General features: G+C 46.3%; 1 protein-coding gene across 8 annotated transcripts in view; it reads left to right on the top strand.

Annotated features, from left to right (window-relative positions):
* The first annotated feature begins 333 nt into the window (after nt 1-333).
* SCRG1 (stimulator of chondrogenesis 1) overlaps nt 334-23450 on the top strand; it is a 78017-nt gene continuing 54900 nt past the window's right edge. For 3 of the 8 annotated variants that reach the window (XR_013394242.1, XR_013394240.1, XR_013394243.1), the window contains exons 1-2: nt 360-863; nt 21574-21784. The gene's annotated coding sequence lies outside the window, so the exon portion shown is untranslated. Of the gene's footprint in view, nt 864-13730; nt 21785-23450 lie in introns of all 8 variants that reach the window. The other 5 variants (XM_077934175.1, XM_028744690.2, XR_013394239.1 and 2 more) reach the window with 4 other exon arrangements.

Below are 23450 nucleotides of genomic sequence, written 5' to 3'. Positions count from 1 at the left end.
CCCTTCCTCCCCGCCGGTGCTTAAAGGATTTCCAGGTCCGACGGGGCGGGTTGCCAGGCAGCTCTTCTCTTCAAGCTGAACCAGCGGCTTCTGCCGGGAGCCCGGCGAGTGGCCCTGCTGGAAGAGCTCCCCTCTCCCGAGCCAGCCGCCACGTCTGGTTTTCATAGAGCCGCGGCAGCAATTACCTCAAAGCCGTAACTGTCTCCGAAATTATTCATTAAAGTCATTCCGAGGAGCTCCAGCAAAGCCCCGCTTGAAGTTTATGGCCTTTGGTGGCCTTGAAACATGACATTGCCCTTCAACAGCTAGCGTCGGAGGGCTCTCTTCTTAATCTTCCCCCCGCAAAAAAAAAGTCATAGTTCGCCCCCTCCCACACACAGCCCCTTCCCCTCTTTTGAAGGAACCGGGAGGTGGGGTGGCGGTGCTGCTGCTCGCCTGACTGACCAACTTGCCTCCGTGTGTGCGCGCGCGCACGGGAGCGAGCGCGCCCCCCGCCCCGTCGAGGCTGCTGTCAGCGGTGACACATCCCAGACTCCGGCGCTACTGTAGGGCAGATTAAGTTTCTCAGGCGAAACCTCCCGTCCTTCCGCCCTCCGCCCTCCCTTCTTCCACCGACGTCCTCCCCAACCAGGGAGAAACCTTCCCCAGATCCTGCTGCTGCAGCCCCACTTCGTCAGCTCCGGCGGGGAAAGTCCAGGCCGTCTTTCAGGGCTCCAGTTTAGGGACTTTCTCCCCGCCCTCCTAACCTCTCCGCTCCCCCAGAACAACCCGCCGTCTCAGTTCTCCTTCCTCGTCTCAGCCTCTTTCTCCCAAACGACGCCGAGAGATCGACGCCGCTGAAACGCACCGGGAAGGGGATTCAGGTAACTAGCAACTGGGCCCTTGGGGAGACGCGGGGAAATGGGGGGGGGGTGCCCTCGTCCTGTTGGCACGCGTTTACACGAAAGCGGTGTCAGCAGACCACTAGGACCAGACCAGACCAGGCACTTGACTCCCTCCCTCGGCCCCTCTGGAGCTCTGCGCAGCCCCCTCCCGCAGCGCCACCGAGCTCTGGAGAGGCCGAAAGGGCCTGGCCTTGAGCATATTTGGCAGCCGAGAAAGGGAGTGGTCCCTGGGGCTCGGCGTTTCTCTGTGATCTCCTGCTCCGGAGCGAGGGCCTCTTCCCGCACAAGGCTAGGAAGGGGGAGGGTGGTTAGGAGCACTCAGTTATCCCAGGGAAGGCGCGCGCGCGGACCCGGACACACACACACACACACACACACACACACACACACACACACGACTCTTTAACCTGCAGGTTCTTGAGACAGGCGGTAGAGCTGGTAATCTGGATTGAATGCGGGGCCCGATCCCTCATTCCACACCCTGAAAAACTGAGGTGTCTGCACCAGCAGTCCGGATAGGTCGGTTTCTCCGCCCCTGCAGTTGCGCCCTCAACGAGCTCCAAAAATAATTAAGCCGAATATTTAGGTATGACTCGGTTTTGTTTTACGGCAGGATCTGCCTCCCAATTAAAAAAGCTTCTGAAATCGCTGTCTAGCACAATCCTATGTTTATTCAGAAGTCCTGCTGCCTTCACTGAGGCTTGCTCCCAAGTAGGATTCATAGGATACATAGGATTGCAGCCCTTAGTGCCTTCCAGAGCCACGCAGCTTCACTTCCAAGTTAGCAAAAGTTAGTGACCGGGTTGTAAATTGATTTCTGCTTGGATTGCTAAACTGGCCCAAGGATGTAGTCCTCAGGATATTAGGGTTTACTCGTTCAAGGACCACTTGAAGATGCAGACGGTGAGTGTGGAGAGTCAGACTTATAAAGTGGGAGGATCCTGGTTATGGCTGATTACTCTCAAGTAAATCCCACTGATTTAAACGGGATTGTTTTCTAAATTGACATGCTTAGGTTTTCTGAACAATCAAGCGCCAATGAGAGGCGCTTAAACCGGGTTTGGGGTCAGAAAGCTGCGGGGTTCGTGTGTTCCCGCAACCCTGTGTGTCATATACACGCCATATCTTGATACCCAGATCATACCTGTTTACTTCGAAGACAGTGTTTTGGAAGAGCCCATCCTTGCCTTGAGAAAGTAAAGGGCTGGGGTTATAATTCTGGTGAGCAATCAGATTCATTCAGAGTGACAAAGGTTTTGCTGTTGATTTTACTGGGAAACAGATTTTACTAATGAAACCCTATTGAACTTTTCTTCCTTTTAAATAGAGGTGCCAGTCTCCCAGGATACCTTCAGTTTTAAAGCTGGCACTTTATTGTTGTTTGGAATAAGTAAAAGAAAAAGTTCCATGTATGTATGTATGTATGTATGTATGTATGAAATGCCCTTAGCAATATGCGTTGCAATCCAGCTCCACTAAAATGAATGGAGGTTTTGCCACTCTTTCCAAGTAAGTGGCGGTTTTATATATATGCTTGCACCCCGATCCTCGGAACATTTTATCTGGAGGGAAAATCCAATGGATGGTCATTCCTTGGTTCCTGGTTCCCTGCAGCGTCATCCTTTTGTATCGCGTTAGTTCCCACTATGTTCAATGAGGCTTATTTGAGCCTGGATTTGTCCCGTCCCCACCCCCACCCCCCTTAAGCACACTTCCTAAGCAGAAAGGTCTAGCCAGTGCGACTTACTTGTGGGTAATTTCAGGATCACCTTATTAATCGCATCTTTCGTGGGGAGTTATCAGTGTCTTACCGTTCCAATACGGGAGCTTTCTAATTCCTGGTTCCTACATACTCTTTTTAATGTGGGGAAAATGGTAAGAGGCGGCGAGGAAGCTTCTTGAGGTTTACACTGTAGGATCGCCCAGGCATTTTCGTTCGTGCTGTCTTTCATGGGAGCGGTCGCCACCACTGGTCCCTCGGCTCTTAAACGGGAGTGATCTGGAAACAAAGCGTCTTTGCGCCTTCACATGAGGGTTGATCCAAGCATGGCGAGGTCCCGATGGACAGATGCGCCGCTTTGTTTCTTCTCTATGATCGCATGAACGTGAAACAAAATAAATCGGAATAGTCCAGTGCAAATCACCGGCCGGTGTCATGGCTTGATTTTAGCGACGGAAGGGATCCAATCTTCAAAAAGATGTGGCTTGTTTTATCACTTGTCATTGTTCCTGTAGGTAAAATACGGCCAAGGACGCCACAACAAATGCCTTCCTTGGTTCATAAAACCGTGTGTAATATTACTGCATATAAAAATAAAAAAATAATAAATTATCCAGTAGCACCTTATAGACCAACTAAGTTTGTTCCGGTATAAGCTTTCGTGTGCATGTATCTCAAGAAGTGTGCATGCACATGAAAGCTTATACCAGAACAAACTTATTTTTTAATTTTTTTTTGTAAAAAAAAGACTGCGTCAGACAAACGCGGCTACCTACCTGAAATCTAGAATCATTACATATAACTACAGCCCAAACTACAAACCGACGCAGTGAGAAGTTCTTGGATCAGGTTCGTGGCTTTAATGGGGGCTGAATTCAGCTCAGATCCAAGCAGGATCCCATTGATTCCCCTAGATTGTGGACTGTGCGGGAGATCCACAACGCACAGACCCGAAAGCCAGAAGCATCTATTAGGCTTTAGTAATCATGTGCACAGAAACCTGGAAACGAGGCTTACTTCTGAGTAAACGTACAAAGGATTAGGCTGGAATCCTGCCAGATGGGCGGGGTATAAATAATAAATTATTATTATCCCTATCCGCCTGTGCATGTGCATGTTAACACGGAAGTAAGTCGCATTGAGCTGATTGGGACTTAATAAAAAATAAGTCTACATAGGATTCTTAGCCTTCCCGGTGTTTCGGCTCGGGTTTGCACAGCTGCAAGGCACAAGATATATATTCTTTGTTTTTCTATGTTTGATGTTTTATTGTGTTTTTATATTTGTTGGAAGCCGCCCAGAGTGGCTGGGGCAACCCCCAGCCAGAAGGGCAGGATATAAACAGTAAAATTATCATTATTTTTATTATTATCAGTAAGTTTCCTTAGAAGCTCCTGTTATGTGCAAGGCAATCCCACCAATTAAAGGGGAATCCTTGACTTTTAGTATAAGGCAGTAAGAGAGTAAGAACCGGTGACTGATCATGGCTTAGTTTTGTATCATTTTGTGGTGACACAACACTTGCCGCGCAAATCTATAGGTCATAGATGGCTCGTCAAAAGTCAGCCCCGTTAAGTTCAACAGGACTTTCTACGAAGCAAGAGGACTGGCGCCTTATCTGCAAGCAAGTTCCAGAGGGAATTTTGGAAAATAACAACAAGGGTTTTGTCCTCAGGCAGAGGAGCCGGTGGGTGCTTCAGACAACCCTTCGCCCACTCCCATTAGCGGGTCCCTGGGGTGAGGCTGAGGCTGCCTCTGCAATGCCTCTCTCTTCCTCCTGCGAATGCGTTTTGACAGTCCTCGCCGCACTCCCGAATTCTGGAGAGTTTCTTCCCATCACAACTGACCCACCCTCTTCGCCTGCAGCCTCGCGGGATTCAGGAGGACTTGCTCTCAAGCTAGTCTTCGGCTTAAATGGCCCCATCTTGAAGACGCCCTTGGTACAAACAAACAAACAAACAAACAGCCTTGGCAAAGGCTCCAATTAAAGCGGGATGGGGGGTGGGACAGGGGGAGGGGAGCGGGCTCCGGCCTTCCTGGCCTCTGATGAATGGAAGTGGCTTTTTCTTTCCAGACTCCTCGCTCCCCTTGCCCCCACAACCTTTGATAGGTCTCTTTTCTTTTCTTTTAAGCGCTTGTTTTTAATTGTGACCCTGGGCTGGTCCACGAAGTCTCCTGTTGGGAGTTGTTAGCGGTGGCTGCCTTAGTTGGGCAGGACCTCCCAAGTGGCTCCGGCCGGCGTGCCAGAGAAAGGGAGACTCTGCTCATCGTCCAGTCGCGCTCCCATCAAAGTCCCCGGGACCGAGGAGCCTGCAGGGCGCGCTCGGAGGCGGCGGCGAGGAGAACAGTAAACAATCGCCAGGCCCGCTCCCGCCACTCCCTCCCCAATCCACACCACAGCGAGCGCGAATACACACATACACAGAAACCAGCTCGCCTGAGCGATCTCCCATTTCCAGAGAGATCTAATATCTCAAATCGTTTCTCCCACCACTCTGTAACTTTTTGAGAATATGGAGTGATTTAGATTTCCCACTGGTTTGACAAGATGACTATAATTTATCGTGCGCGCGAAGGAAAAAGTTGTTGTTGTCGTCCTCGTTGTTGTTAGCCGATACGCTTCTTTTTCATATAGGAAGGGGATTATAGTGGGTGTAAGAGCCAACAGTATCCTAGGGACCGAGGTCCCCTCCCCCCACAAAATATTTGAGGAGGCTACCGCCCCGCCCCCCAAAATGTTGGTTGGCATTGCCATTCAAATAGTGTGCATGCATGATCCGTTACGCGAAGCGGGGCTTACCTGCCCCCCCAATATTTCATTTCAATTGCATCCCTGATAGTGGTGATTACCAAATTGGCGGTGGGGAATCTTAAGTGCCCATCATTGCCCAGAATTGATTAGGGTTGCTCAGACGAAACTTTCCATTCTGTTCAATGGGACTTACTCCAAAATTAATGTGCGTAGGATTACCATACTTAGTTCTGAGGAAACATCTATATGCTGTGAGGCTGCAATCCTGCGTGCACAGTTTTCTCCCATTTCTGTACTTGAGGGAAAGCGCTTTGGAAAGCACTTGGACTTATTTCTGAGTAAGCATTGCTGGCACTGAGACCAAATTGCCTTTAAAATGAATGCAGATAGATAGATATAGATATAGATATAGATATAGATATAGATATAGATATAGATATAGATATAGATATAGATATAGATATAGATATAGATATAGATATAGATATAGATATAGATATAGATATCAGTGGCGTAGCGTGGGGGGTGCAGGGGGGCCGGCCGCACCGGGCGCAACATCTGGGGGTTAGGGTTAGGGGGCGCAAATCCACGGGTTAGGGGGCGCAAATTACTTGCCTTGTCCCGGGTGCTGACAATCCACGCTACGCCACTGATAGATATAGATATAGATTAGATAGATATAGATATAGATATAGATATATAGATATATAGATATATAGATATATAGATATATAGATATATAGATATATAGATATATAGATATATAGATATATAGATATATAGATATATAGATATATAGATAGAGACTTCACGTGGATTGGCTTGCTTGAAAGTGTTGTGTAAATTGAAGTACTGTACTGTAGTAGTAATAATAATAAATATAATCTGAGAGTACAGATTCGACAGGTTGAGATCCAAAACTCGTTTACTTGCAAGTAAGGCCCTGTGAAATCCCCTAGGACTCCCAGCTCAGTCAAAACGCATGGCATTTAGCCCAGGAGCCGGCGATGGTTATTAAGGTTAGTACCAATATCCTTCCAATGGAAAGATTGTAGAAATCATCCTTTAGCTGTGCTTACGCTGTTTAGTTACTCTGGAGCCGCCTTGGGTCTTTCCAATGAACCGAGGCTGGGACAGGGTAAGGTTTGCTGCCTCAGGTTTTGATGGGTACCCAACAGAATAGAGTGGATTTTATGAATGAGAAGTTTTGTTCTTGTCCTGTACACAGATCTGCTATACCTCTTAGATTTCGTTGGCCCCACTCTTCACCATCCCAACCCCCCATACAAGTGTGTGTGTGTGTACAACGCACCTTGCATATTACCAAGTGAGGTGGCTTCTAGTCTATGAAAGTTCATCCCACAATAAATCCGTTGGCCTTTAAGTGGTCACAAGCTACTCTTTGCTATTCGGGATGATTTCAGATGGACTGACTCCCAAGTTGTGTGCCAGAGAAAGATTTTCATTAAAAAAAAAACGGTCCTGCCAAGTTCAATGAGTACCCCCATTGTAGCCAAATCGAATGGATTTCAGTTGAAAAAAGGTGACCCATCATTTAATGGTGCTCACATGCCGATTTTTTCCTTAAAGAAACACTCTTTTCTTCCAAGTGAAGGTTAATTTATTTAAATTTAAATTACTTATAAGCAAGCAGGTTACTATTTGTAGCAACTACAAAGTCAACTTCAGTTCCAATCATCTACTGTTCAGATTGCCCTATCCTCAGAACGGCACTTAAAGACTGAGAAAAATTTAATGTGAAGTGGTTGGTTAATCTATTGATCAGTTAAAGACATGGCAGCTAGTGGAGCAAATCCCTATAACAGTTCAGTTGATACAAATTTATTAACATTGCCTCTTAAAGCTGCCCTCAAATTCATCCCTAGTTTTGTTTGAAATGGATGTTCCTTTAGCTTGCTTTTAAAAAAGAGAGAGAGAGAGGAAATGAACCACTAAAAACTTTTCATTGATTATAATAGGCCTAACCAGAGCCCAAATCAAGGCTGGGGGTCTTTGGGACTGTCATGCGACCATACAAAGTTCCTCGTTTGAGTTGAAACGAAATTTCCACTAGAAACGCAAGTGCAATTTTTAAAGTCACTAAGGCTGAGACAAACAGACTGACTTGAAAGTAGATCCCGGGGGCACCTCCAAGTAAATGCACTATAGGAACTCTATTCCATTTGAAATACAGAGTCTGGAATAAATTCTACAATGGGCTTTGTAGAATTAAGGAGAGCAAAGTATGGAGATCTGAATAGCAGTACAAACATCTGACCGCTAATTTGCTCTTAGTAAACAACCGATCCACAGTCCTGTTAAGCCGAAGGACAAGGATTCATGCCCGTCCCCCCCCCCCCCCAATGTTGAAGTAAGATGAACTAGCATTGCACCTCACAAATTTGGGAATAAATCCCATTGATTAGAAAGGTTTTGCAAGTGGATCCTAAGGAAACGTCCTTGGAAACATCTTGCTCTGAATAATCAGCGGGACTGATACAACAGCTCCGTCCAGAATACCGCTATTATTGGTTAGGATTGCATTGTCATTTTTCAAGAGACGTGTGCAGAATTCAGCTGTTATTTGGAAGTCTCCTAGAACGCAGGCACTTCTGTTTAAGCGCGCCGGGTTTCTATTTTTGGTTGCTGTACTTCGTCTGTAGCAATGCCCCAGAAAATAAAAAGAGCAACTACCGAGTCAAGGACGGAATTTTCTTTCTTTCGAAACCAGAAATTGCAGCAGTTCCTTGAGACGAACCTCTAGGTTTGGGGACTCGTTGTTGCAATCGTTTCCCAGCCAGATCCTCTCCCTCTCCTTGTCTAGGCTAGTTAGGGAATTACTGGCTCAGTCTTAATGCTGGAATCAAAGCGCCACCACCCTGGCGCTCGAGCGGGTCTGTAAATCACAACTATGCGAACAAGGAACAAAGAGGGTGGAGTTAGGGGAGTGCGGTAAATTGCATGTAACGGCGACGGCTATTAAGGCGTTTTGTAATCGTTTACACCTGAGAATTGGTTTACTCCGCCGGCGATTTGAAACATTAAATGCGTCGTTATTCTATATCATGACTGTATACAGACAAATCGAGGAGCCTTATGGGCAATTTCGATGGTTTTGAGTGCCCATAAAATGCTATGTAGTTCAAGGGGCTGCGCATTTACAGACCTCTCTCCCCAACTACCCCCGCTCTCCTTCCGCCCCTCCTGGAAGTACTCTTGAAAGCATTTCCACTGGAGTTAGGAATGTCAGAAACTTGTGAAATATGAAGAACTTGTATGGGAAACGCTCGCGACGCAGAGGCGAGGTCTGAAGAGGTCTGCTCGGGCTACCGGAGTTGTTCTCCTTCAGAATGGCCTCTCGCCCGTTTCATAACTGCGATCCGCAATCACTCAACTCATGGGCCGAGCTTTGAAGCGAAGAGGATGCAGAGGGGGTTGCTCGTTCCTGTGGAATCGACTGCCACTTGATTCAGATCGGGCCATCCACACGCACCCTGTTTTCCAGAAGAGCACGATCGAAAATCTGCAAAAACTCCTTAATTGTTTTCTTTCACTGGCGCATTGCTATCATTGTAATAATTCAGTTTTGTTGATGTGTGGGTGGGTTCTCTCCCCACCCCCATTGTACTATACCCACTTCCCTTTCCCCGCCTCGTTTATGGCAGATTATCGAACCCTTCAAGGAAAAACTCATTAGCAATGTCATTCAGATGCTTCTTCATTTTCCCTCTCCCTCCCTGGCACAATCATAGCATAGGACCCAACACGAGGGTAATGATTCAGGCCAATTCCAAATACGTTTGCTTGAAAGCAAGTTTCACTTTGTTCAGCGGCGTTTGCTTTCAAAGAAGCATGCATAGGATCGCTGCTTTTCAAAGCACTGCTTTCAAGTTCAGGAAACGGAGGCCGCCTCAGTCAACAGACAAACCCGAGGACTGGAATTAAACTTCACCGGATGCTGCCAACGCCAAACATTTCAGTAATCAACAACCAGAAAAGGATCAAGATGTCTTTTCTGTCCGAGGCAGGAAATCAGAATGCTACCCGGCGCTAAGACTATAATATTGACTTAAATAAGAGTTAATTATTTAACTGCCTAATGGTAAAGTCAGCAGACAAAAGCCAACAGCAGGATTCTTACAACTCTGTCCCACCACCGCGGCAATCTAACTCAAGAAGAAGGTAGAAACCGCGGTCACATTGTGGCTCCTCCTGGGCACTTAATCCTCATGGCACCCAGGCCATGAGGTGAGCTATACATATTCTTCCGGTATATATCTGAGGAGTTGTGCTGCAGCCTGTTTAACGGTGTGTGGAAGTGTATTGCTTAAAGCAAAAAACGTTTTAAAATAAGCTCCAGCTTATGGTCCGCCCGTCCCCAAACATCCCCATTGTTTCCTATTAACCTAACACATGCCTGTGTTAGGTTAACAGAACTGAGACTCCCAAGTAGGCAGGCTGACACCACTTTAAAATAGTCCTGCAGTCCATCCATGCCCATCCCTATTGCATTACTGCAGACCTATTGCTGTATTATAACCTGATCTTCCGTGGACTACACTGGAGCAGATGACGTCGTCTTTTAAGGTATCACAGCATGGCTTCCTACTCGCGGCTGGCTCATAACTCCGTCGTTTCGAGGATCCTCCGGCTCTTCCTTCGAAGGTTTTGCCCAGTCCCGGAGGCTGGAGACTTTTATGTTTTGCCATCTTGGTTTTAAAAGGCGTGTAGCATACCTGCTCCTGCCTCCCATAAACCTGAAATGTAATAATGGAGAAGAAATCCACCTTTTCGTGGTTAAAGTGTTGTAAAACTTAACTGGGCCGCTCCGGGTGATCTTAACTGCGTGCAGAGCACCCGAAGCACCGATGTGGATCCAATGAGATTTTTGCTTCCCAGTAACTTGGGAGTTGCAGCCAGCAGCAGACAGATGAATCCTCTAGCTCCGATTCTCTGGGCGGGGGCTTTATTCTTACCGGATGTGAGGGATGCAGGAAAGACTCCGGACAACATAAAAAAAATCCCACGTATTTGAAACCGTTCATTTAGGACAAAGCATTTTCAATTCAATGCCAGCCCCCTTTTGCCCTCTAGTTCAGTGAATCGATGGGAGTTTTTGTTTGTTGGCTTGTTTTTAATAAAATAGCTGGCAGCTGGTTGAAAAAAAAGTTAATTCTTTAATCAACTGTTCGTTCCAGCTTGTTGAAGGAAACGATAATGCCCAATTCGAAAACTCACATCCTGGGAAATAGGACGCAATAATTCTGATATTACATTCTAGACTGAGCTGCCATGGAGACGATTGTTTCTCATGATTTTTTCTTTTCTTTTTTTGAGAGGTGGTTGGGATCCCGATTCAATCTTTCTGTTTTTGTGCTTATGTCTATGAGTTATGTGCTTATGTCTCTTTTGCTAAATCCTGTTTAAGATTCAATGTAAAAACCACTTGCCTTCAATTTTAAACCCATGCATTTCGGGCCCTCGGGATTTCTGATGAATGATGGCCTATGTGGCTCAGGCATTCATCCCTGTTTTGTGGTGTGGTCTAAGCTGTTTCTCAAGTTCACCACTATCAGCGACCGCTAATGCACAGCCTATGTAACCTAATTACTTTCGTAACCATTTAAAATACATTAAAAAGGCCTAATGACACATTTTAAATATCCAGTGCAGTCCTCATTGACTATAACATCATCCCTTTTTTCTTTTCTTCTAATTCTTCGTGGTTTTTTTGCCCCTGTGTCCAGTTAAGATTCTGAAATGTCTGAATATACAACATAGATCTTCTGCATAGGCGCTGGAGCCCTGTTAATCTGGGGTTTTGGAAGTCCCGTCACATCCTGTTTTTAGTGGGAAGACTTAATGCAAAGGAATCGTCAGGTATGTAGAAGGGAAGAACTATTCAGCGGCAGACATATTTGCATTCATAACAAATTATTACAAAATGATTTTTAAAATAAAATTTACACCACCCTTTAATAATAACAAAATTAGAGATACGTTTTATGCAGCACGCTGAAAGATGAAGGATAGTTATTCTTAATAAAATTAATAATTAGATTTCTTACCTCCCCCAGGTAAGAAGCGAGGAGGAATTCCAATAATTTTAAAATGCATTATTATAAACAGTTAAAACAGGCTATAAGAGAATTGTGTGTATCCTAAAATAAATCTCTCAGGTGTTAAAGGCCAGGGTTTGTTGTGGGTTGAAATGAATGCAGAAGAATGATAAGAATTGTTTATTTTAAAAAAAAATTTAAAAGTAGATAAAAGTATGAATAACATTGAGAAAGGATTGAAAGAATGAGGGCGAACTCCCTCCTCCCCTAAATGTAAATAAATAATCATATCCATAAAATTCACTCTTGGCGTGAGACTTGATATGTTAATGTTCTGCCCAGAGCAAATTTTTATGTGTTATAAAACTCTTCAAAGGAAGCATTTTATAATGGAGACACTGACAGTTTCCAAAGAGTGCCTCCGTAATAGTCCACGGATTTTAGTTATATCGCTGGCGCGTAGACACCCCCACACAATTGTAAGTAAGATAAATGATTAACTGGTCCATCAGCTAAACCAGATTGCCATATTCAAGAAGTATGCCATTACTGTATATATCCGAAGACAGGGATGCAGTGATCCTCAAGGCGTTTGCTCAGAAATAAATGGGAATCCTTCAAGACTTTAAAGATTTCATTCAAGTCTAGGAAATAGCTTTCTTGTTATCAATGGCAACATATCAAAGATGCTGTAGGGTTGCAGTCCATTTCCGAATAGGATTACTCTGAAGAAACCACCAGAAAAGCCAAGGGAGTACGTTCCCAGGAAGCCTGTTTCGGACTATGGCCTTACACGTCAGCAACACATTCCTCTGTGCTCAGATGTAATTCCCATTGAGTTCAATGGGGCTTACTTCCAGCCAAGTAAATGGGTATACAATTGCAGCCTAAACTGCATTTTCTGAGCTTCTCGTTTCTTTGTTTTTGCCTTCTCAATACGACATAGAAGCATGCATATATCTATATAGATATATAGATATAGATGATATATAGATATATAGATATATAGATATATAGATATATAGATATATAGATATAAAGTGACCACTATTAAGGCACCAGTCCTCCACATGTTCACTTTATGTGTATGTGTTCCATTCGACACTCTGAGACTTACTTCCGAGCAGGCATGCGTAGGATTGCACTTAAAATATAATGCAACAACGCAGAATCAGGACAAACCGAAGCCCATTCGGTAACCCTGTTAAACTGCTGCCCACACATAGGATTGGCATCATGTGGGCATCGCTGGAATTCTCAACACATTCTCCTTCATTTCAGTTGGACGTAGCTCCAAAGAAGGCGCCTTAGGCTTGCCTGCTACTCCAGTCATTGGCTTCGGTCGGTGGGTTTAAAGTTCTGGCTGTGCAATTGCAACTCAGGGGGGTTGTGTGTGGATTTGCAGCAGGACCGAGAATCCTGTTCAATCCGAGGAATGCAGTTGAGATGAACTGGATCGGCTATGCGCGGGACGAGCGTCCTCTGATCCGGAGAAAGCAAAAAAAGAGAGATGCAAAAAAATAATAATGCAAAAAGGCTGGGTGGACCTTAGTCGGTTAAAAACAACAACAGTACCGAACAGGATAAGTGTGAGAATACTGTAGCTACCTTTCGCAAAACTTTGCCTCATTCTCTGTCTTTAAGGTGCCACGAGATCCTCTTGCAACAGTCAAATACAGCTATCCTGCGGAAGACTCTCACTTTGTCTGTTACACAAAACTGGGGCGGGGGGGTGGCTTAAGTATATTCTTTCTAATGGTTACTCCTAGGGGGTCATGATAGAAGCCGCTTCCGCAGCGCACGATAGTCTGGGTGATTCAACGACATTCTTAGCAGACCGGTTAGTTTTGTTTCTTCCCAGTGCAGAAGATCACTGGCTGCACCAAAGCAAATGGAAATTATTTTTCTTCTTTCTGACATTAACAACCGGTCTGCGTTTTTGAGGATACCCAGAGTTTAGCTGTGCAGGAGCCGAATCCTAAAGGCCAGTACTATACTATCTACCAAGCTAGGGCTAGCGCTGTGTCTGAAGGCGTAGGGCGTCTGAAGGCGTCTGAAGGCCTTTCCCGACCACTAGGCAATACTACCGAATTTGGCTTTGATGCGTTCTGCTTCATCCAAAACTGCCACCGTTTCCTCGTGTTTGTGTGTTTCATTCACACACACACACACACACACACACACACACCGCATTCTGATATTTCTTTCTCATTCTGGTTCCACCCACCCTCCCATATTCTGACTTTCAAGCTACTTGAGACTTCCGATTCCTACCAAAGACCGATTCCAATAACTGCTGGCGTTGATGTTTTCAGAGGGAGAGAGAGGTCACTGCCTTCCCTGCTCCCAGAATGCTTCACGGCCAGGATGCTTTGCTTTGGGACAAACAGTGATTTGCGATGGACAGAAATCGCCGTTATGACGCCAGCTTAACAGGCAAGAGATGGAGCTTCCGCTACGTCGTCTTAACTAACGCATATTTTTTTCGACTCTTTTCTTCTTTCCCCTCAACTTCGTGTTGTTTAACATAGAACTTGGAGAAGATTCCTGTAATACTGGAAAGTGAGTTTACCGTTTTGTGATTTTTAAAGTGGTCCTTGGAGCAGCTAATGGGACTCAATGAAACTTCTGAGTAAACGTGCCTGTATTTTAATTGTTGAGCAGCGTTGTTGTTATTTCATTGCAAATATATGAGAGACAGTTGGTTAAGACCAGAGATTTTGATCAGCCTTGGATCTAATCCATCCTGGCGTGGGTTGCTCTCTTTATTTTAATTGGCTGTAAGTGCAGAAAGAGAGAGACGTCTGGAGGAGCTGCGAGCCATCCCGGCAATATCTCACTGATAAAAAAGGGAGGGTGTATTACAGAAAACTGTATACATTGCCTGTAAGGAAACGGTGGCTTACAACGTGCAAACAGCAGCTGTTTGTTGTGTGCTCCAAGCTGAGGGAGGCTATGGGTGGTGGAATGTGTCTGATATCGCAGGACATCTGGAGCGCAGGCCTCCTGCCTCTCTGCCACAGGTTTCCATGGGTGGCCTTGGTCAGTTCCTACCATGAGGTTATTCGCTTGCAGCACCGACTATTGCCCAGTCAATCACCACGGGAATATTCAGGTGGAAGAACCGGGCCTTTAGCTCAATGGGCAAACACGTGCAAGTTCCCTTAGTGGCATATTTAGGGTTAAAAAAAGATCAAGTAGCAGACTCGGGAGACTAGTCAGAATATAGACCCATCAAACTGGGGCTTGATAAAGAGTTGTAGCCCAAAACATCTGCCCGGCACCAGTTTGGAGAAGACTGAAAAAGCAATGTTGTGCTAGATCAGGGTAGCCAACGGTGGCCTCCAGATGGGGTTGAACCATAATTCACATTAGCCGCACCCGCAGTCAATGTGGACTACAGCTCCTATCATCCCTGATGATCAATGGCTACGTTGGTTGGGGCTAATGGAAACTGCAGTCTAGCCATATCTGAAAGCCACCACGGTGGCTAACTCTGGACAGTTTGACATTTCGATCTTATACACCGCTTGTTTGAAATCAGTGTACTCCCAAAACATCATGGATGAAAGGAAAGAGCTGGGCTTATTAATGGAGCTGTGGTCAGAGTGGGGACAGGCCACCACCGCTCTAAACGTGGACCCTTTTGTCCAAGAGGACTAATACAATGGGCGAAGCCAGGATTTATTGGGGGGGCAGGCTTTATGTTGGGAGGTGGCAGAACCTCGTTATCTGTGACGCAATTGGTCAGTTAGTTAAGTACTGTATTTCTATTTATTTACTTGAGTTGGGGGGGTATTGTCCCTGACTAATATTTTTTTTTAAAGGGGGGGGGGTGTCTAGTGCTGTTTGTTCTTCGGCTTAAGGATTGTCCTCCACCCAAGGCGTGCCTTAATATCCTCAGAGCTCGATTTGATCTAGGACTCAGCCTCGGGACGTGCATTATCCGTGATAAAATGGGGAAAGATGCCATTGGCCTCTGGACTCCATCCTGCCCCAGTTTAGTCTGATCGCGGGGCTTGGCTGCACAGTTTCCCGTCTTCTTTTAGACTAGTCCCGAATAGTCGAACAAAAAGAGTTTCCGAAGTTCACGTTGGCGTGAAACGAGTTTCCTTCCTCCCCTTCTATCCTCGGTGCCTTTCGGTTTTGAGTCTCTGATTGTTTGGTGGTATCTTAGCAAAGAGAAACCTGGCCGTGAACGTTGCCCAAGAAAGGGTTTGGAATCCTTCCCATTTCTTGCGCGGCCTGGGCTTTTGCTCAGATCGGGTGTGCAGACGTTTTGTTCTGGGACAGTCCCCACTCCTGCCTCGTGGAGAAGCGAACTGGACCAGCGCAAAGGACGGATACCCAATTCTACTAGCAAAGACGGGAGAAATGGACCAGGGTGTCGCTTTCTTGTCACTCTCCCGGTGTTCTATCAGCCCGTGTGGAATGGCGCTTTCCGTTTCTGTCTCCCAGTCCGTCTGAACACTTTCGCAGGCTGTCTGTAACGGACAGTACAAGGGGCCGAGCAGTGTTATCTCGGCAAGCTCATAAATGTATTCAGATGTTGGCTTATTCAATGGAGTCTGTTATTGAGACTGATGCTGGCAAGGTTATTAGGATTAAGGGAGCAAATGAATCGTGTGATCGTTAGAGAATCTTGAAAGGAGGTTAATTCCAGCGCAGCGTTGCCTTGTGTCCCATAGCACGGGGATAATTGTATTTGACTGTCTCCGAAAATCAATTTGGTCGTCCTTGACTTTGAAAGGGGGGGGCACTTTACTTTGCGCACACCTTTACAGACGTGCACAAGCGCAATATAAGGAACGGGAGCCTGAGTATATAAGTGTATGGGTATGATTCCTTGGTCAATGAATATTTGGTCAGGAGCCTTGTCTGGCTGGCTTGTCTTGTTGCACTGGCTAGTGCAACATTCTCTGATCCAAAGCACTCCCTGATGCACTACTATTCTACCTGCAGGGATATATTTACACAGCAGTGTTTTGTTTTGTTTTTAAATGCCCCTCATCTGTTGTCAGAAGTGACATTGTTATGCAACCACCTCATTTCCCATTCTTTCTGTTGCTGGGGTAGCAGATGCCTTAGGCTTGAGTCTTGCAATCTACCATACAGGGTGAGAGAGTTCAGCTCAGCCTTTTCTACTATAGGTCGATATTTTTAAGAAACAATAAATGGGGGAAGCATTCAAAGATATGATCCCCTGGTTTATGTGTCCGCCCACAATCTTATTCTGCTAAAATGACTGTCTATGAATGTGATTAAAAAACAAAACAAAAAAGCAATTGGTTTGAGAAGCATAAGAGATTTGATCTTTCTTTCTCTTGCTAAATCAGGGAAAATCTCCATTCTTTGAATGTTTTATGTGATCTAATCCAATCCTTTATGCGGGGATTCTTCAAACGGTTTGGGAATATAAGCATTTTTTGGTTGACAAAAAATAGCCTTTCCTAGAATCCCTAATTCTGTCTAGGGAGACATTTTAACCATTTTAAATAGCAGTCATTTTTTAACAAATAAAAAACGTTATTCTAAAAACATTCCAGCTGCCCATTTCTCTGCCTCGGTCTCTCCTCGAGACGTGTGCCAGCCAGCCTGAGTCAGCCCGCGGCGCACAGCATCCTTCGGGTTAATAATACGAGGGAACTCGAGCGCCACCCACCGCTTTCTTTTGGAAAAGCAAGAAGAGCGCGCAGACCATACTTTTGGCACCGTTCAGGGCTGGGCTCCAACCGGGCCGAGTTTGCCAACTCCAGAGTTCTTAGGGGCTCTCCAGAGAGCGATTTGAATGGGAAATACATCGGATGGACTGCAATAATCACTTCGAAACGCCCTGTCGGCAAATATCAGTGGGAAAGACTCGGCAAAAAAGGTGTTAATGGCGAAGCTGCGGTTTGCCAAATTCTGGCATCAGTACTATGACTTAAGATGGAGGTATAAATAACCGACAAAAGTGAATGGAAATTTCCAAAACGGAGCAAGGGAGAGATTTAAGAAGAGGATAATGGTCTATAAGGTGAACAGGACATAATGGACACTTAAATAAATCCTGTGTTTTTGGAAGCCCTTTCCTAGAAGGAAGGCACATTGAGTGAACTTCTCATAAAATGTGCTTGGACTCGCAACCTTACTGAGTTAGGAACGTGTGTCTTCGCCGTGATCTATGCGGTATATAACATATAACATGAGAAATGATTTAAGAATCCCAAATCTATGCTTGTGGCTTTGCCCTCAATTAACAGCCTGATATACTGTTTCAAGATGTGCTATGTGGTTATGCGGCCCCTTAAAGGCTAGCCGATTTATCGTAGCACCCTTTATACGCCCTCAAATGGAAGGGCGTTTTCCCGGGAAAATGAGTATAGGACTGCCAAAAGGGCGGGTGATTGTGGCAAGCGGTGTCTTGGCCTAGAGGACACTCATCGGGATTGGATCGGGAACTTAGGGAGCAACTGGGACACTGCAATAAAATGTTGCAGTTGGGAGTTCTTCTCTTGACCGCAGGGGTGGGGAACCTTTGGCATCCCGATGCTGCTTGAACTACAACTCCCATGAACCCCAGCAAGCATGGCCAATGGTCAGGGACGATGGGGGGGTGTAGTTCTGGAACATCTGGAGGGCCAAAAATTCCTCATCACTGGTTTATGCTTGTAGCAATCGCTTTTCATATCCCGGTTTTCGCGCGGGGTGTGTGTGTTTCTCTGTCTTTTTCGGGCAAGATAAGCTGGTGCCACAGTAAACATGTTAATATTGCAAAGTGCCAAAGAACTCTCTGTGTGTACTCAGAATCACAGAACTGTAGAGTTGGCAGGGACCCCGAGGGTCATCTAATCCAACCCCAAGAATCCTGCCCACAAGCCGTCCCTGGCTGGGCTCGAACCACCAACCTTCTGGTTAACAGCCAGACGCATTGTGCCACTGGGGCTCCTAACATGGCTTTCTTTAAAATAAATTGTTTGCTAACAATATGTACGCAGAGAATTGTGGTGTCTCGCTCTCTGCCAGGTGCTGAACCCGTCTTAACAGAAGCCAGTCTACTGGTATGGGTTCCAGGGGGTGTTTGGGGCGAGGGGCGAAGAGCTTCCCATGAAATCCGACGTCGATGCCCTTGCACGCCCCCCTCCACAGTCCCGTCGAGGCTCTCCTTCGGCCCTGGCTCTGCCTTCCCTCTGAATCCTGCTTCTCCCTTCCTCTCCGTCTTGCGCGCATTTCCTTGGAATGCGTCCCATTCATTCCAGTGGGGTTTCTTCCTGCTTCGGAATGCAGCCTAAAACTCCCTCTGCAAAGAGTCCTAGGCCAGCCCTTCACACAGCCGACCTCTGATCGCGATGGCTAACGAGGATGTGAAGGGCCCGGGGTGAGGGGTCGTCGATTCCCCGGGGGAGCGGCGGGTCCTTTGACACCCCAGTGACTCCCCCGGCCGGGCCCACGCTCCAGCCTTGCTCGCACCCACCGAGTCCTCGGTGCGCAGCGTGACCTCGCTTCCTGATCGTCCCAGCCAAATTGGCTTCGTCGTCTTCCCCTCCTCTCTGGAATGACATATCGCTGGAGCCCTAATGAAGATGAATAAGCTGCTTCCAGAAGCTGTTGACAGATCGTCCCAATAGGAAGGGGGGAAACACACACCGCATAATTGCTCCAAATACCAGAAGACACGGTTCGGTTGGGAATTGGGGCGGGGGGGGGGGGAGAGAGATGGGGGTGGATCTTCTTATGCGGAAGCCAGGCGAAAGAGCGTCGCTGCTGGGAAAGGCAGGAGGAACGAGATAGGTCTGACTCTGAGCCCAATCCTGTCAAAAGTTCGGCTCCTGTGTAAACCCCTCGCAATCAGCAGAGGCTTATGAAGGGAGGCCAAACTCGGTACAGGATTGGCTGTAAATAAGGCCCTGCTCTTGATGAGCTGGCAAAGTTGTGTTTGGGCTGCAGACCCACAGAACTGAAAGATCCTCCCTATCCACCCCTCCCAATTGGGGGTTTCCCCCGATTTTTTATTCTTCTCCAAATCTTGGGGTTCACCAAATCCAGACAGTACCTCCCTCCTGTCTTGGTGGTGTTGTGTTGGCTTCATAAGCAGCATCACTCATACCCTGAGCTTTGGAACTTGAAGGAACAAGTGGACCTCTGTAATATTGTAATTCAGTGTGGAGTGCTTCTGTTCAGAGTTTCAACAATTCCATCCATCCATCCACTCCTCCCTCCTTCTCTCTGGTTTTCTGCTCCTGACCTCCCTCAACAGCCAGTCTGCATTCTATGTCCATATTCAACCCTCATTGGGTTGCTGTGGGATGGGATTCCTCTTCCCTGACAGATTTACCGGTAATTTGGAACCCATAGCATCCAAGTGCCTTCCACCCAATGTTTCACTGTTTGCATATGGCTTTAAAGGGCAACATAGAATCATAGCCAGTTGGGCATCCCTAAAGCAGATCTTGAACTCATTTAAGTTATGGTTACCAGATTTTTCCCCCCAATGAATCCGAGGACACTTTTTTTTTTTTTTAAAGCTGAGTAGCAACAGGGAGTCAGTACTGTAGTGGGGATGGTGAGGCAAAAGACCCTGGGCCCAAGCACACATGCATATTGTATAAAGGTGCAAAGCCCTTCTTTCGCACCCTGTGAAACAGAAATGCGCAGAGTTTTTTAAAAACTGGGCAATGGTGCGCCGCCCGGCAGTGACTCCCGAGCCTCCCCTGATCTCCTGCCCCCTTCCTCCTTTGTTTTGACTGATCGGGGGTCACGGGAGTCACAAGCGGGTGGCTGTTGCCCAGTTTTTTAAAAAAAACTCTGCGCATTTATGTTTCACAGGGTGCAAAAGAAGGGCTTTGCACCTTGCCTGTCAGAGAAACCACGCACCCTGTGCCCCTCCTGGGCAATGGCCACCCGCCCATGACTCCCAAGCCTCCCCTGATCTGTCAAAACAAAGGGGGAAGGAGATCTGTACTGCCAGACACCCCTGGTTCCCCTTCGGCAGTGGCGCTGGCAGCGAGCAGTGAGCAGCTCCTGAAGCCAGCCAGAGCCAACTGCGCTACCAGGCTGGTTCCAGGCTGCTGAGACTGCCACTGCCATGTTTCCTGGGGCAGATTTGCAAATCTGGGGACATTCTGGGGACGGAATTTGTCCGGGGACAGATTTGCAAATCCGGGGACGGCTGGTAACCCTAATTTAAGTTGCCATAGGAGTGAGGCAGCTGTTCATTTTCAGAGAACTCCCTCTTCAGGCTGACTCAGATGCTATCACATGACCACCCTAAGCTGAATCGGTGCAATGTTCAAAGTTCAAACCCTGAAAATGAAACTCCATGAAAAGGCTACCTTGGAGAGTTCAAAGCGAAGTCAACAGTTGTTGTGACTTTCTTCCTCTATCGCTTAGCGGTAGAGCATCTGCCTTACATGCAGAAGGTCTCTGATTCAATCCCTGAAGCTCCAAGAGTCAAGCAATATTTAAGGTGATGCATATGACATCTCCCATGTTCAGCCACAAATCCACAGACACATTGCAGACTGCCTGAATGAAGCTTGGGGACCACAGTTTGGGAACCTCTATTTTAGGTTTTCCAATTCTAAAACTGCATGCATTTTACTGTGAATTTGTTTTTATCATTCCTACCTCCTGGGTAGGTGTCAGAAAACCTCAGTGGTGGCTGGTGCACTTCATGCTGGTAGGGTGGAAGGTTGGGAGACCAACAGTAGGTGGAGTCAGAGCCAATGGTACATACATACATACATACTCACTCTAGTTTTCTCTCTCTTGCTCCCCACTTCCCACCAAGTTCTACAAGGACAATGCTGTGACTAAGCAGGAGGAAGCTGGGAGACAGTGCCACCCTTGGGCTTGTAAGTAAGGAGGGAGGGAGGTGGGGGTGGGGAAACTACCCATTCACTTTAATGGATCAGTATCCTCTGGAAAAACCACACTTAAATGATTTGAACCCCATCCAATACCTACAACAACATGGCATGTTTAACGCAGTAAGACTGTGACACACGGGACTTGGCTATCAGATAGGATCTGAAAAAGAACTTTCCTCATTGTAAGAAGGACTTGTATGTGACCTTGAAGTCTTTGCCAACCCTCTGCCCAGCTATGAAGCATGTGGCAAAGTAGACTCTGACTTTAAGTGGTTTCTTTTATTTCTATTTTTTTCCTTTCATCCTACAGATGAGCACTTGGTGGCAGTGTCAGCTTGAAAAGGCATGTCATAAATTAGGCAGGGATATTATGTAGGAAGTCCATAAAGATAGCTGGCTGCTTCAGCCTGCATGGTCTTCCATCCTCTCTCTCTCTGTTTATTATCTGGCCAGCTTGGGCATGAGATCACAGCTTTCTATCACTTAATACTCCCAAAAATCAGATGGGAGTGGAGTGCATGGTAAGTTTTTCCTTCCTTTGGTTCCTCTCTCTCTCCCCCCCCCCCCCCAGTCAGCATGGTTTCTCCACCTCCCTCATAGGGTTGATGGGATAATATAATGGGCCAATGCTATGATCACCTTTGAGAACAGCTGGATAGAAAGATGGACTTGGATTTAAAGCAGCATGGAGTTAATTTTGCTTATGGAATGGGGCATTTGTGCTACCATGTCCTGGAAGCAGCTCCCTCCTGCCCTGAAAACCCCCTCCAGATGCTTGGAGACCTTCAGAGAGGCTTTCAGGAGGTGCAAAGGGCTGCAGTCAGGGTTGGTGGCAGTGGAACGTGGTCCATTAGGGCAGAGGGAGCACTGCCCCACAAATCTCAGTTTTCCTTCCACCACCCCCAGCAGTCTCCCTTCTTACACCTCATCCAGTGGGTGGCGCTGCCTGTCAGCTCTCTCTTCTCTGTGTTGTCCTTGTAGAACCCAGTAAGGTATGGCATGGGCCTAGTCAGTGTGCATGAATGGAAAGCCACTTCAGAACCCTTGCATTCCATGACAGCAGTAAGGTAGGATAGACATTGAAAAAGAGATGGCCCGTTCTCTATCTACCCCAGTCCACCATCTGCAATATGGGGATAAAAGCATTGATCTACTTTGCAGGGGTATTGTAAGCATCACAACAAGAGAAGTCATGCGAAATGCTGTGGACATTTGAAAGTGCTATATAAATGCTAAATACTGCAGGGTAGCACAACTACCATACAAACAACACCATCTGCCCTGATGTAGCATCTCACTGGAATTCAAGAAGTATTTAGTAGTAGGAGAATTGGTAGAAGAATAAATATTTTCTAACAGGTTCCCTGAAGACTGATAGAAGGCTCCTAGCTCAGTACTTGCTGTTAATAGATGTTATCTATCAATTCATTCTTATTACGTAATGTAATTGTCTCAAACACTCACCTCCCAGAAGCCTGGTGAGTTTCTACACTTATTAGAGAAAGGGTGGCAGTGTCATCAGTACACAAACTGTATTTTTGGAATTTGTAGAACTCTGTGAACTAATGAGGAATGTGTTTGCTATGCGCAAGCTTTCCAGGAAGCCATCAAATGTTGTATCCCAAAGAGAAATCTATACCAGATAACCAGATACCACTGGGGTCCCCTGCCCTTCATTAGGGAAAGATAGCAATGAGAACAGCCTGTTCATAATTCCACAGTAGTCCCACAGAGGATCACATTTCGAATGTTATGTCTTATTTAACTGCAGGCCTGAGCCAGAAATCCCAATATGACTGAGAATGACTATAAATGGGCAAAAGCAGACTCTGTATTTTACACACACACACACACACACACACACACAAGCGTATAGGTGTGCATGTGTCTGAGTGTGCATCTTCCTTTTTGTACAGGGTTGCATATTTATTTTAATGTGCATAGATGCAATACCTGTGCGGTTCTTTTGATTAATTTATATTCTTTCAAAAGAACACATTGATTTTGGGGGAAATGCAGACAATTAAGGCTGCAAATCCAAGGGAGGTGGGGAATAGGAAGAAAGCTCTAGTGTCTTAGCCTTGTGCCTTGCCATGTTTGAGATGGCAGGGTAGAAGGAAGGGCAGAAGACTACTCTGCTAGGCTATGTAGACATTGAAAGGTGAAAGACCCCTGACAGTTAAATCT

The sequence above is a fragment of the Podarcis muralis genome, chromosome 9 (genome assembly GCF_964188315.1).
Source record: "Podarcis muralis chromosome 9, rPodMur119.hap1.1, whole genome shotgun sequence".
NCBI lineage: Eukaryota > Metazoa > Chordata > Lepidosauria > Squamata > Lacertidae > Podarcis > Podarcis muralis.
Note: the sequence above shows the minus strand (reverse complement) of the source record. Positions and strands in the feature narration are given on the sequence as shown.